Source organism: Balaenoptera borealis (genome assembly GCF_965194805.1).
Source record: "Balaenoptera borealis genome assembly, chromosome: 3".
Lineage (NCBI taxonomy): Eukaryota > Metazoa > Chordata > Mammalia > Artiodactyla > Balaenopteridae > Balaenoptera > Balaenoptera borealis.
In genome coordinates this window covers 86,587,852-86,603,494 of record NC_138866.1, presented here as the reverse complement: position 1 = coordinate 86,603,494, position 15,643 = coordinate 86,587,852, and the positions used below count along the sequence as shown (strand labels likewise).

The 15,643-nt window shown below is 38.5% G+C and overlaps 1 protein-coding gene and 1 long non-coding RNA gene across 6 annotated transcripts in view; one reads left to right on the top strand and one right to left on the bottom strand.

The window, feature by feature from the left end:
* FRMD5 (FERM domain containing 5) overlaps positions 1-15,643 on the top strand; it is a 410,262-nt gene that overhangs the window by 268,199 nt on the left and 126,420 nt on the right. The window lies entirely within an intron of this gene.
* LOC309627180 overlaps positions 1-15,643 on the bottom strand; it is a 249,927-nt gene that overhangs the window by 233,664 nt on the left and 620 nt on the right. The window lies entirely within an intron of this gene.

Genomic DNA, 15,643 nt, shown 5'->3' with positions numbered 1-15,643 from the left:
AAAGCCATACAATTTTCTCTGGAACTTTTATTTGACATTTATTGGAGTCCCTTGGATCACTGGTTTGGTTGTGTTACTTATTAAATATCTGTCAAGGACACCTTCCTCCTTGGGAGAATATTAGTCTGAAGTATGAATATGAGAGTCATTGGCCCAAACTGCTGTTATAGGTTAAAGATCAAATTATAGTTTATAGGAAATCTTTAATCAAACTACACAGCCAAAATAGGAGATGCAGTAATTCTTGAGGCTAGGTCTCAAAAATTTATTCATTCAACATCACCAAATATTTGTTGAGTGTCCACTGTATGCCAGGCACCATTCTGGACACTTGGAATACATCAGCGAACAAAACAGACACGAATTCATGCCTTCATGGAGCTTAAATTCTGGCAGAGAGCCAGGGATGGAGGATAAGCAATAAATAATTAACATAATAAATGAGTAAATTACATGGTATGTGAGAAGGTGATTAGTGTTACAGAAGAAGAAAACTTAGAACAGCATGAGGAGGATACACTGCTGTGGGGGGTGGAATGTAGTCTCAAACCCAGGAGTCAGGGTGAGCCTCACTGAGAAAGTGAGATTGAACACTTGAGGGAAATGAAGGAATTGTTTTTAGCAGAGGATTCAGAGCAAAGGGCTTAAATGACAGTGTGGCTGCAGTGTTTGACAAATAGCAAGGAGTCTAGCATGGCTGGAGTAAGGCAATGGAGACAAAAGTTAGAGATGAAGTCAGAAAAGTGTAGGAGGCCAGATCATGTAGGGCCATTTTAAGCCATTGACTTTGGCTTTTACTCTGAGTAAAACAGGAGGGCATTGCAGGGTTTTAGCAGGAGTGATTTACACTTTATTTCTGTTTTAAAAAAATTTTTATTAGAGTATAGTTGATTTACACTGTTGTTTTAGTTTCTCCTGTACAGCAAAGTGTATCAGTTATACATATAAATATATCCACTCTCTTTTAGATTCTTTTCCCATATAGGTCATTACAGAGTATTGACATGAGTTCCCTGTGCTATACAGTAGGTCCTTATTAGTTACCTGAGTGAAATAATTCAGACAGAGAAAGACAGATATCATATGATATCGCTTATATGTGGAATCTAAAAAAATTATACAAATGAATTTATTTACAAAACAGAAATATAGTCACAGGTCTGGAAAACAAACATGGTTACCAGCGAGGGAAGCGGGGGTGGGCGGTGGTTGTGGATAAACTGGGAGACTGGGATTGAAAAATACACACTACTATATATAAAATACGTGACATATTTTAAAAGGACAACTCTGGCTCCTGTGTTGACAAAAGACTGATTAAGAGGCAAGGAGACCAGTTGGGAGAAATCCAAGCCCAAGACAGTGGTGGTGGCTTGGATCAACATGGTTAGTAGAAGTGGAGGTAATGGGAAGTGGTCAGATTCTGAAGGTTTTTTTTTTTAATCTTTATTGGAGCATAATTGCTTTACAGTGGTGTGTTAGTTTCTGCTGTATAAAAAAGTGAATCAGATATAAATATACATATATCCCCATATCTCCTCCCTCTTGCGTTTCCCTCCCACCCTCCCTATCCCACCTCTCTAGGTGGTCACAAAGCAGCGAGTCGATCTCCCTGTGCTATGCGGCTGCTTCCCACTAGCTCTCTATTTTGCATTTGGTAGTGTATATATGTCCATGCCACTCTCTCACTTCGTCCCAGCTTACCCTTCCCCCTCCCTGTGTCCTCAAGTCCATTCTCCACGTCTGCATCTTTATTACTGTCCTGCCCCTAGGTTCTTCAGAATCTTTTTTTTTTTTTTAGATTCCATACATATGTGTTAGCATACGGTATTTGTTTCTCTCTTTCTGACTTACTTCACTCTGTATGACAGACTCTAGATCCATCCACCTCACTACAAATAACTCAATTTCGTTTCTTTTTATGGCTGAGTAATATTCCATTGTATATATGTGCCACATCTTCTTTATCCATTCATCTGTCGATGGACACTTAGGTTGCTTCCATTTCCTGGATATTGTAAATAGAGCTGCAATGAACACTGTGGTACATGACTCTTTTTGAATTATGGTTTTCTCAGGGTATATGCCCAGTAGTGGGATTGCTGGGTTGTATGGTAGTTCTAGTTTTAGTTTTTTAAGGAACCTCCATACTGTTCTCCATAGTGGCTGTATCAATTTACATTCCCACCAACAGTGCAAGAGGGTTCCCTTTTCTCCACACCCTCTCCAGCATTTATTGTTTGTAGATTTTTTGATGATGGACATTCTGACCAGTGTGAGGTGATACCTCATTGTAGTTTTGATTTGCATTTCTCTAATAATTAGTGATGTTGAGCATCCTTTCATGTGTTTGTTGGCAATCTGTATATCTTCTTTGGAGAAATGTCTATTTAGGTCTTCTGCCCATTTTTGGATTGGGTTGTTTGTTTTTTGATATTGAGGTGCATGAGCTGCTTGTATATTTTGGAGATTAATCCTTTGTCAGTTGCTTCATTTGCAAGTGTTTTCTCCCATTCTGAGAGTTGTCTTTTGGTCTTGTTTATGGTTTCCTTTGCTGTGCAAAAGCTTTGAAGTTTCATTAGGTCCCATTTGTTTATTTTTGTTTTTATTTCCATTTCTGTAGGAGGTGGGTCAAAAAAGATCTTGCTGTGATTTATGTCATAGAGTGTTCTGCCTATGTTTTCCTCTAAGGGTTTTATAGTGTCTGGCCTTACATTTAGGTCTTTAATCCATTTTGAGTTTATTTTTGTGTACGGTGTTAGGAAGTGTTCTAATTTCATTCTTTTACATGTAGCTGTCCAGTTATCCCAGCACCACTTATTGAAGAGGCTGTCTTTTCTCCATTGTATATCCTTGCCTCCTTTGTCATAGATTAGTTGACCATAGGTGCGTGGGTTTATCTCTGGGCTTTCTCTACTGTTCCATTGATCTTTATTTTCTGGTTTTCTGTGCCATATTGTCTTGATTACTGTAGCTTTGTAGTATAGTCTGAAGTCAGGGAGTCTGATTCCTCCACCTCCGTTTTTCTTTCTCAAGATTGCTTTGGCTATTCAGGGTCTTTTGTGTTTCCATACAAATTGTGAAATTTTTTGTTCTAGTTCTGTGAAAAATGCCATTGGTAGTTTGATAGGGATGGCCCTGAATCTGTAGATTGCTTTGGGTAGTATAGTCATTTTCACAATGTTGATTCTTCCAACCCAAGAACATGGTATATCTCTCCATCTGTTTATATCATCTTTAATTTCTTTCATCAGTGTCTTATAGTTTTCTGCATACAGGTCTTTTGTCTCCTCAGGTAGGTTTATTCCTACGTATTTTATTCTTTTTGTTGCAATGGTAAATGGGAGTGTTTCCTTAATTTCTCTTTCAGATTTTTCATCATTAATGTATAGGAGTACAAGAGATTTCTGTGCATTAATTTTGTATCCTGCTACTTTACCAAATTCATTGATTAGCTGTAGTAGTTTTCTGGGGGCATCTTTAGGATTCTCTATGTATAGTATCATATCATCTGCAAACAGTGACAGCTTTACTTCTTTTCTGATTTGGATTCCTTTTCCTTCTCTGATTGCTCTGGCTTACACTTTCAAAAGTATGTTGAATAATAGTGATGAGAGTGGGCACCCTTGTCTTGTTCCTGAAATTAGTGGAAATGGTTTCAGTTTTTCACCATTGAGAACGATGTTGGCTTTGGGTTTGTCATATATGGCTTTTTATGTTGATGTAAGTTCCCTCTGTGCCTACCTTCTGGAGAATTTATGCCATAAATGGGTGTTGAATTTTGTCAGAAGCTTTTTCTGCATCTGTTGAGATTATCATATGGTTTTTCTCCTTCAGTTTGTTAATGTGGTGTATCACATTGATTGATTTGTGTATATATTGAAGAATTCTTGCATTCCTGGGATAAACCCCACTTGATCATCGTGTATGATCCTTTTAATGTGCTGTTGGATTCTGTTTACTAGTATTTTGTTGAGGATTTTTGCATCTATGTTCATCAGTGATATTGGCCTTTGGTTTTCTTTTTTTGTGACATCTTTGTCTGGTTTTGGTATCAGGGTGATGGTGGTCTTGTAGAACGAGTTTGGGAGTGTTCCTCCCTCTGCTATATTTTGGAAGAGTTTGAGAAGGGTGGGTGTTAGCTGTTTTCTAAATGTTTGATAGAATTCACCTGTGAAGCCATCTGGTCCTGGGCTTTTGTTTTTTGGAAGATTTTTGATCATAATTTCTATTTCAGTGGTTGTGATTGGTCTGTTTATATTTTCTATTTCTTCCTGGTTCAGTCTCGGGAGGTTGTGCTTTTCTAACAATCTGTCCATTTCTTCCAGGTTGTCCACTTTATTGGCATATAGTTGCTTGTAGTAATCTCTCATGATCCTTTGTATTTTTGCAGTGTCAATTGTTACTTCTCCTTTTTCATTTCTAATTCTGTTGATTTGAGTCTTCTCCCTTTTTTTCTTGATGAGTCTGGCTAGTGGTTTATTAGTTTTTTTATCTTCTCAAAGAACCAGCTTTTAGTTTTATTGATCTTTGCTGTAGTTTCCTTCTTTTCTTTTTCATTTATTTCTGATCTGATCTTTATGATTTTTTTCCTTCGGCTAACTTGGGGGGTTTTTTGTTCTTCTTTCTGTAATTGCTTTATTTGTTAGGTTAGGTTGTGTATTTGAGATTATTCTTGTCTCCCAAGGTAGGATTGTATTGCTATAAACTTCCCTCTTAGAACTGCTTTTGCTGTATCCCTTAGGTTTTGGGTCGTCATGTTTTCATTGTCATTTGTTTCTAGATATTTTTTGATTTCCTCTTTGATTTCTTCAGTGATCTCTTGGTTATTGAGTAGCATATTGTTTAGCCTCCATGTGTTTGTATTTTTTTCGGTTTTTCTCCTGTAATTGATATCTAGTCTCATAGTGTTGTGGTTGGAAAAGATACTTGATATGTTTTCAGTTTTCTTAAATTTTCCAAGGTTTGATTTGTGACCCAGGATATGGTCTATCCTGGATAATGTTCCATGAGCACGTGAGAAGAAAGTGTATTCTATTGTTTTTGGATGGAATGTCCTATAAATCTCAATTAAGTCCATCTTGTTTAATGTATCATTTAAAGCTTGTGTTTCCTTATTTATTTTCATTTTGGATGATCTGTTCATTGATGAAAGTGGAGTGTTAACATCCCCTAATATGATTGTGTTACTGTCGATTTCCCCTTTTATGGCTGTTAGCATTTGCCTTATGAAATGAGGTGCTCCTATGTTGGGTGCATAAATATTTACAATTGTTATATCTTCTTCTTTGATCAATCCCTTGATCATTATGTACTGTCCTTCTTTGTCTCTTGTAATAGTCTATGTTTTAAAGTCTATTTTGTCTGATATGAGAATCGCTACTCCAGCTTTCTTTTGATTTTCATTTGCATGGAATATTTTTTTCCATCCCCTCACTTTCAGTCTGTATGTGTCCCTAGGTCTAAAGTGGGTCTCTTATAGATGGCATATATACAGGTCTTGTTTTTGTATCCAGTCAGCCAGTCTGTGTCTTTTGCTTGGAGCATTTAATCCATTTACATTTAAGGTAATTATCGATATGTATGTTCCTATTACCATTTTCTTAATTGTTTTGGGTTTGTTTTTGTAGGTCTTTTCTTTCTCTTGTGTTTCCTGCATAGAGAAGTTCCTTTAGCATTTGTTGGTGCTTAATTCTCTTTAATTTTGCTTATCTGCAAAGTTTTTAATTTCTCCATCAAATCTGAATGAGATCCTTGCTGGGTAGCATAATCTTGGTTGTAGGTTTTTCCCTTTCATCACTTTTAATATGTCCTGCCACTTCCTTCTGTCTTGCAGAGTTTCTACTGAAAGATTAGTTGTTAACCTTATGGTTTTCCCTTGTATGTTATTTGTTGCTTTTCCCTTGCTGCTTTTAATATTTTTTCTTTGTATTAAATTTTTGTTAGTTTGATTAATATGTGTCTCAGCATGTTTCTCTTTGGGTTTATGCTGTCTGGTACTCTCTGCTTCCTGGACTTGATTGTTTATTTCCTTTCCCATGTTAGGGAAGTTTTCGACTATAATCTCTTCTAATATTGTCTCAGATCCTTTCTTTTTCTCTTCTTCTTCTGGGACCCCTATAATTCAAATGTTGGTGCATTTAATGTTGTCCCAGAGATCTCTGAGACTTTCCTCATTTCTTTTCATTCTTTTTTCTTTATTGTGCTCCCTGGCAGTTATTTCCACCATTTTATCTTCCAGCTCACTTATCATTCTTCTGCCTCAGTTATTCTGTTATTGATTCCTTCTAGAGTATTTTTAATTTGAGTAATTGTGTTGTTCATCACTGTTTGTTTGCTCTTTAGTTCTTCTAGATCCATGTTAAATGTTTCTTGTATTTTCTCCGTTCTGTTTCTGAGATTTTGGATCATCTTTACTATCATTATTCTGCATTGTTTTTCAGGTAGATTGCCTATTTCATCTTCATTCATTTGGTCTTGTAGGTTTTTACCTTCCTCCTTCGTCTGTAACATATTTTTTTGTCATTTCTTTTTCCTTTTTTTTTTTTTTTTTTTTGAATTGTGGTGCTGTATTCCTGTCTTACTGGTTGTTTAGCCTGAGACTTCCAGCACTGGAGTTTTCAGGCAGTTGGATAGAGCTGGGTCTTCATGATGAGATGAGGGCTTCCGGGAGGCCTCACTCCGATTGATATTCCCTTGGATCTGAGTTTCTTTGTTAGTCCAGTGGTTCGGACTTAGAGCTCCCACCGTAGGAGCTCGGGCCCAACCTCTGGCCTGGGAACCAAGATCCCACAAGCGAGTGGCAGGTAGAAGTAATGGTCCCTCAAAAACACAGACGTCCAAATCCCTGGAACCACCTGGGTGGTGTGTGGCGATGGGGACCCGGATCCGCTGGAGTGGCAGGGCAGTGGCCTGAGGCACACAGGGTGGCCTGAGGCACACAGGGTGGCCTGGTGTCCTCGGGGTCAGAGCCAGGTCATCTGTGCTGCCCGCACTGCCCAGTGCGCCAGGGACTCTGCCTGGGCTTGATAGGTGTCTGCACCCCGGATTCATGTCCAAGGCCCTGAATGTATTTTGAAAGCAGAAATGTCAGTGTTTCCTGACAGATTAGATACAGGGTATGAGAAAGAGAGAGAGAGAGAGCGGAAGAGTCAGGGATGAATGCAAGGTTTTGTCCTGAACAACTACAGGGATGGAGTTGCCATCACCTGAGATGGAAAAGGCTATGGGTGGAGCCCATTTGGAATGAAAGATCAGGAGTTTAACTTCCCAGGGTTATATGACTTGGGAATTCTTAAACTACTTTTGGTGCCTCTGGGATTTAGCTCGTAAGTAAAGTGAGAATAATAGGAGCCAGGTCTCTCACTGTCAGAAAAGGGAGTTACAAGTATGGCAAGAGGGAAGACCGGAATGAACCTTGTGATGTTGCATTAGGATTGCAATTAGAGATATCGTTGCGAATTCATGGTTTTTAATATATAGATACATAGGTATAGAAATGGATATAAATATACACTTTCAAACATATTTTCTTAACTCCATCACTGAAAAGGCCGGAAAGGAATGACATTCCACTAACAGTGAGCACACAACACCTAGATGTAGGTTTTTAAATATCGTTCTCCACTAAAGACATCAGGTACCCTGGAGAAACAGCTCATTCCAGGCTGGGGCAGAGAAAGGATGAGATGAACCTGGGACATCTTACTGTGCCAGAAAGTAAGAAAGTACTCAAGTAATGATAAGGACATGTCAAAAAGACACAGGAGCCAACTCAAAAGGATTCCATTGGCCAAATCTGTGACTATTTTAGCATCAAAATAAATAGTGATAGTAATAGATTATCACTCATAGGATAAAATGAGGTCCATGAGTCCATACTGATATATAAATAAGTGAATTAATGGGAGAGAAAGAAAGCTCTTCTTTATAGTATAATGCCAGATGATAAATGAGTAAGGAATGGTAAAGTTAGAAAAATCACCATTTGACAAATATGAAGGTACTAATTGGTTTATGCAAGAATTATCAATGGGGCCTAAACTAATGGATAAAAATTTGATGAGGAATAGCATGTCTACATAGCCTCAAAGCACTTATTGCAAAGGAAAATAGTAAATTTACAGTAGAGAAACCTGGCAGCTATCATCTAACCAACATTCATATCACCAGAAATGGGACAGACTAACATCATGACCTCCTTATATGGTGCACTGAGAAGGACATAACATCGCTTTTTTAGAATTTCTGCTAAAAACGTACAGCCTTGATCTACTCACAAAGAAACCTCAGACAAACCCAAATTAAGAGTCGTTTAATGGATCTGGAGTTTGTTTTGCAAGATGAAAAGAGTTCTATAGAAATTGGTTGCACAACTATATGAATATGCATAACACTACTGAAGTGTGTACTTTGAAATGGTTAAGATAGCTCTATATCAAAAATACAAACAACCCAATCCAAAAATGGGCAGAAGACCTAAATAGACATTTCTCCGAAGAAGATATACAGATTGCCAACAAACACATGAAAGGATGCTCAACATCACTAACCATTAGAGAAATGCAGATCAAAACTACAATGAGGTATCACCTCACACCAGTCAGAATGACCATCATCAAAAAATCTAGAAACAATAAATGCTGGAGAGGGTGTGGAGAAAAGGGAACCCTCTTGCACTGTTGGTGGGAATGTAAACTGTTACAGCCACTATGGAGAACAGTATGGAGGTTCCTTAAAAAACTAAAACTAGAACTACCATACGACCCAGCAATCCCACTACTGGGCATATACCCTGAGAAAACCATAATTCAAAAAGAGTCATGTACCACAGTGTTCATTGCAGTTCTATTTACAATATCCAAGACATGGAAGCAACCTCAGTGTCCATTGACAGATGAATGGATAAAGAAGATGTGGCACATATATACAATGGAATATTACTCAGCCATTACAAGAAACAAAATTGAGTTATTTGTGGTGAGGTGGATGGACCTAGAGTCTGTCATACAGAGTGAAGTAAGTCAGAAAGAGAAAAACAAATACTGTATGCTAACACATATATATGGAATCTAAAAAAAAAAAAAAGATTCTGAAGAACCTAGGGGCAGGACAGGAATAAAGACACAGACGTAGAGAATGGACTTGAGGACACAGGGAGGGGGAAGGGTAAGCTGGGACGAAGTGAGAGAGTGGCATGGACATATATACACTACCAAATGTAGAATAGATAGCTATTTGGAAGCAGCTGCATAGCACAGGGAGATCAGCTCAGTGCTTTGTGACCACCTAGAGGGGTGGGATAGGGAGGATGGGAGGGAGACGCAAGAGGGAGGAGATATGGGGATATATGTACACGTATAGCTAATTCACTTTGTTATAAAGCAGAAACTAACACATCATTGTAAAGTAATTATACTCCAATAAAGATGTTAAAATAAATAAATAAAATGGTTAAGATAATAAACTTTATGTTATGTGTATTTTACCACAATTTTTTTAAATCTTCAAAAAATTAAGGAACATTCTATAAAATATCTTCAGTAAATCATGAAAGGTGAAGGCAAACTGTGAAACTGTCCCAGATGAAAGAAGACTAAAGAGACATGACAACTAAATACAATTTGTGATTCTGGATTGAACCCTGGATAAGGAGGGAAAAAATACATATAGTAAAATATTGGGACAATTGGCTAAATATGAACAAGGCCTGTAGATTAGATAAAAATATGGTGTCAGCATTACCTTCCTGATTTGGATAATTGCACTGTGGTTATGTTAAAGACTGTTCTTGTTCTTAGGAAACATCACAAGCATTGGGGGAGTAATGAGCCATTATGTTTTCAACTTACTCTCAAATGGCTCAGAAAAACAATAATATATATACATACATATATGGGCAGAGAAAGTATGCTTAAGTAAATATGGAGAAATGTTAACAATTAGGGAATCTGGGTGAAGGGAATAACAGGATTTCTTAGTACTATTCTTGCAAATTTTCTATAAATTTGAAATTATTTGAAAACAAAAAATTCCAAAAAGGAGTTCATTGCTGGACATGTGAAGTTTGAGATATCTAGTAGACATCTAAATGGAAATGTCACTCAGGCAGTACCATGTTCTGGAGTTTGAGATAAAAGTCTGGGCTGAAGATAAAAAATTGGGGATCTCCATTATAAATGGAGTTTAAGGCTTTGAGAATTGACAAGATTACCAAGGGAGGGGCTTCCCTGGTGGCGCAGTGGTTGAGAGTCTGCCTGCCAATGCAGGGGACACGGGTTCGAGCCCTGGTCTGGGAAGATCCCACATGCCGCGGAGCAACTGGGCCCGTGAGCCACAGCTACTGAGCCTGCGCGTCTGGAGCCTGTGCTCCGCAACAGGAGAGGCCGCGATAGCGAGAGGCCCACGCACCGCGATGAAGAGTGGCCCCCACTTGCCACAACTAGAGAAAGCCCTTGCGCAGAAACGAAGAGCCAGCACAGCCATAAATTAAAAATAAATAAATAAATAAATAAAATTAAAAAAAAAAAAAAAAAGATTACCAAGGGAGTAAGTTAAGGTAGAATAGAATCAAGAACTGAGTCCTGCAAGAGTTAACTACTTAATTTATATTTCCCTCAATAATGCTCTTTACTTCACTTTTAGTCAGTTGTCCAAGATGAAGAACTTGGGATTTGTTTAAAAGCCAGTTGTGAAGCGAGAAGAAACACTGTTAACAGCTGAGGAATGGGATTACTGTGTGTCTCCTATCTCCAGTATTCGATGACCCCAGCTCATTTTTTTCCCCAGATGTTTTGATGCCTAGTTGCCAGCAGGTTGTCCACAGAGAATATCTGTGTTCTAGAAAGTGAAGTCGTCTTGCGTGGCAGATGGCAGCTGGATAGAAATAGGCCTGCCTATTTCACAGCAGGGCAGAACTTCGGAGTGCAAACAGTCTTTCATTCAAATCACAGGCAAACTTTCAGATGCTAAAATCAGCCCTCATCTCACAAGCTCCTCTCATCAGTTTCCTGATAGAAAGCAGCTGTGCTGCCGGGGATAGAAACCCCTGGCTATTCATAATTAGATCTGAAAGAGCACCCTCTTGTTTCCCCTTTAGTGTGCAAGCCCTAGTGTCAGCCATTGTGAACAGCAGTGGGATTTGGGGGGTTGTACTTGAAGTGAGTGAACTAGAGAGCCTAACAGTCATGACAGACATCCTCCCCGCCAAATGCTGGATCACGTATGCATTGCCTCTGATCAGCCTGCTTGTTTGAAACTAATGTCAAAGGCAATGTGTAGTGTTGGCACTAATCTTTGACAAGAAATGAGAAATAAAACCTTTGTTCACTGGTCCAAAGATTTGCTATCAGAGGGCCTCTGTCTATCCTTTGATACCCTGTGCCCTGGAAATTATTTCTATACTCATCTTCCAAGAAGCATCATTCTTTCTAACCAACCAATAACAAGCATATCTAAATCTCATAGAGCACTTTGTAACTTACAGGCCCTTGTATATCCATTATCTCATTTAATCTTGACAACAGAACTAAAAAAGAGTCTTATCCCCATTTTGTAGAGAAAGAAACATAGCTAAAGATCATATCATCGGTAAGCAGCTGTGACTGTCTTTTCTCTGACGAATTGGTGTAGAAAGTATCTAAGTTTCCACATTGAACCAGTTAAGGAAATGTAGTTTTATTAATCACATCGTCTAATAAAGTCTCTCCAATGTGATGGAGAAAATACCTCACACGAAACAGAGGAGAAAAAATTCTAAAGACCTACTGGAGGCAGATGGGAAGTCTCAATCTCATGAATCTTGAGAAATGTGTCTTTTGTTGTTGTTGTTGTTCAGAAATAATAGAAGTCATTTGGGCTGAAATGATTGTTGCTTGTGTTGTGTATGACCATCCTGGTTTTTCTGAAAGAGTGGAGATATTTTCTTGTCATCATTGGCAAGTAGCCTGTAAATTATAGGGAGAAAACCTATCATTGTTAGACTACACTATCATAAAGTCTTATCACTGGAAAACAAGCCCAAGGAATATAGTCGCTCACTTTGGTGATAGAGCTACATCAAGAAAACTCGGGGGAAGGAAGACAATAGGCAAAGAGACAATTTCTTGTGTGGAGAAAGACTAGGTTTCATCGGCAGTTCTGGCATCCTAGGTTGTTGCCAGTAGGCACCCTGAAGGGGATGTGATGAACTACAAGAGAATGCATTGGTAGGAGTATATCCTTTACAGCCTTACTGCAGAATGAGGAATTTCTATTAAGTGTGATCCATTCTGCTTTCCTAGAACCAGAAATATGTTTTCTTGAGAAATGTCAAGAGTACTGTTTGTGTATGGTTTGGGGAGAGGAGTGGGCAGAGAACAGGACAACAATGATGCCTGGTTTTAGAGATATAGAGCAAAGATGCTGTAAAATACTGATGTATGTATTATTTTTTTAAAAGCTCTGTACATAATTCTAATGTGTAGCCAAGGTTGAAAATACTGTTCAAGAGCAGTGATTCTCAAGCTTTGATGTGCAAGTGAGTCATCTGGGGATCTTGTTGAATGGCAGTTTCTGATTTCAGTAGATCCAGGGTAGAGCCTGAGCTTCTGCATTTTTAATAAGCTATCAGGTGATACAGAACACTTTGAGTAGCAAAATTCTACAACAATGGTCCTCAAACTCTGGCCACACAGTAAGATCACCAGGAGAGACTTCTAGTATCCCGTTCTACATGTAAGGAGCCTGGAAGTCACCATCCTGTCCTAAAAGTAAAAAACTGAATATTCAACAACTCTTCTTGGATCCAAAAGAGAGGAGAGAATACAGCGCAGACTACTGCCTCCCAAGACTGGAGAGAGAGGTGAATACAGGGAGTCGCAGCTTACCAGAGCAGAAACTGTCAAGGGAACCAGTGTCCTGGTAGAAAAACCTGAACTATAATTGACAAATTGCTAGAGGCTCAGTATGGACAACTGAGAGAGTTGAAAACTCCAGGGGACCCATTACAGAGAAGGTCTCCCACAATTTTGTGAGATTTGCCACCAGGAGCTCCTCCAGGTTCACACAATAAATGTCAGAGAAAAATTCCCTCATGTTTCCTGCAGAGGGGACTGAGGGGTGGGAGTGGAGGTGAGGAGAGGGACTATTTTAAAATACACCAGAGCACTCTCTTCTTCGTAATAAGGCTGGCCCTTAGGAGAAACTAGTTAACTAGAGCCTAACGTACTCAGATAATTTCAGAGCCTAACTGACCTAGGGAAAGGAAATACCCAACTCTAGCCCACTCTAGCTATCCTATTCCACCTAAAGGTGCGGGGGAGTGGGGGACAAAACTAAGAAATACTTCTGAAGTTCACAGTCCAGAGGCACAAGTTCACAAAAAGACTGAGACATAATCACCTAATCATAGGACTTTAGTATGCTTCCCCCTCCATACACCTTACCATCACATTATTAAAGGCTTATTTACAGCAGTTCCCTGTACCCAGTACATTATGTCCAGCCATCAAGAAAAAATTACAAGACATTCTAAAAGACAAAAAGCACAGTTTTAAGAGATAGGGCAAGCTTCAGAACGAGACATAGTAGGGATGTTGGAATGATCATACTGGGAATTTAAAACACCTGATTATTATGCTAAGGGCTCTAATGGATAAAGTGGACACCAGGCAAGAACAGATGGGCAATGAAAGCAGAGAGATAGGAATCCTAAGAAAGAACCAAAAAGAAATGCTACAGATAAAAACCACTATAACAGAAATAAAGAATGCCTTTGAAGGGTTTATTAGCAGACTAGACATGGCTAAGGAGCCATAAGCTTGAGAATTTCTCAATAGAAACCTCCAAAACTGAAAAGCAAAGAGAAAAAAGACTGAGAAAAAAAAAACTGTATATCCAAGGACTGTGGGACAACTACACAAGTTGTAACATATATAATGGTAATGCCAAAGGAGAAGAAAGGAATAGAAGAAATATTTGAATTGATAATGACTGAAAATTTCTCCCAAATTAATGTCAGACACCAAGACATAGACCCAGGAAGCTCAGAGAACACCAAGCAGGATAAATGCCAAAAAAACTACACTTAAGCATATGATTTTCAAATTACAGAAAAATCAAAGGTAAAGAAACAATCCTGAAAGAAGGCAGAGAGAAAATAGCCTTACCTATAGAGGAACAAAGAATTACATAAACTTCTCAGAAATCATGAGAACAAGGAGTGGAATGAAATATTTAAGTGTTGACAGGAAAAAAAAAAAAAAACCCGCCAAGCTAGAATTCTGTATGCTCTGAAATTTCCTTCAAAAGTGTAGGAGAAATAAAGACTTTCTCAGACAAACAAAAATTAAGGGAATTTGTTGCCAGTAGACCTGCATTATGAGAAATGTTAAAAGTTCTTTAGAGAAAAGGAAAATGATATGGGTCAGAAATTTGGATCTACATAAAGAAAGGAAGACCATCAAAGAAGGAATAAGTGAAGGTAACAATAAAAACTTTTCTTAATTGATCTAACAGATCACAGTGTTTGATTGTGTATACTTATATATATAAGTGAAATGAATGACAGCAATGATATAAAAGACAAGAGGGAGGAATTAGGATTATTTTTAAGATACTGCACGTGGTACAATTGACCCTTTTATTTATTTATTTATTTTTGGTTGTGTTGGGTCTTTGTAGCTGTGTGCGGCTTTCTCTAGTTGCATCGAGTGGGGGCTACTCTTCATTGCAGTGCACGGGCTTCTCACTGCGGTGGTTTCTCTTGTTGCGGAGCACGGGCTCTAGAGCACAGGCTCAGTAGCTGTGGCACACGGGCTTAGTTGCTCCACAGCATGTGGGATCTTCCCGGACCAGGGCTCGAACCTGTGTCCCCTGCATTAGCAGGTGGATTCTTAACCACTGCGCCACCAGGGAAGTCCTACAACTGACCCTTGAACAACATGGATTTGAACTGCATGACTCCACTTATACGCAGATTTTTTTCAATAGTAAATACTACAGTACTACATGATCCACAGTTTGTTGAATCCCCAGATGCAAAAGTGTGGATTCAGAGGAAATGCAGATATGGAGGAACCGTGTATACAGAGAGCTGACTGTATGTTATATGTGGATTTTCAACTGTGCAGAGGGTCAGTGCCCTTAACCCCCATGTTGTTCAAGGGAAAACTGTATATTGCAAACTCTAAGGTAACCACTAAGAAAAGTAGAAGTCGAGTATAACTGATATCCTAAGAAAGGAGAGAAAATAGAATCATATGAAATGTTCAATTAAAACCGCAAAAGTCAGAAAAAGAGTGGAAATAAAAATACGAACAAAGAACAAAGGCAAGTAAAAAACAGTAACAAATATGGTAGATACTAATCCAACTATATCAATAATCACTTTGAACATCAGTGGTCTAAATGCACCTATTCAAAAACAGGGATTGTCAGAGTGGATCATAAAACAACACCCAAATATATGTTGTCTACAACAAACCCACTTTAAATATAAAGACACATATAGACTAAAAGTAAATGGATGGAGAAAAATATACCGTGCTAACTCGAATCAAAAGAAAGCAGGAGTGGCTATATTAACTTCAGGGCACACAGAGCAGATTTCCAAGAAAGTTATCAGGGATAAAGAAGGGCATTACATAATGATAAAGGAGTCAAT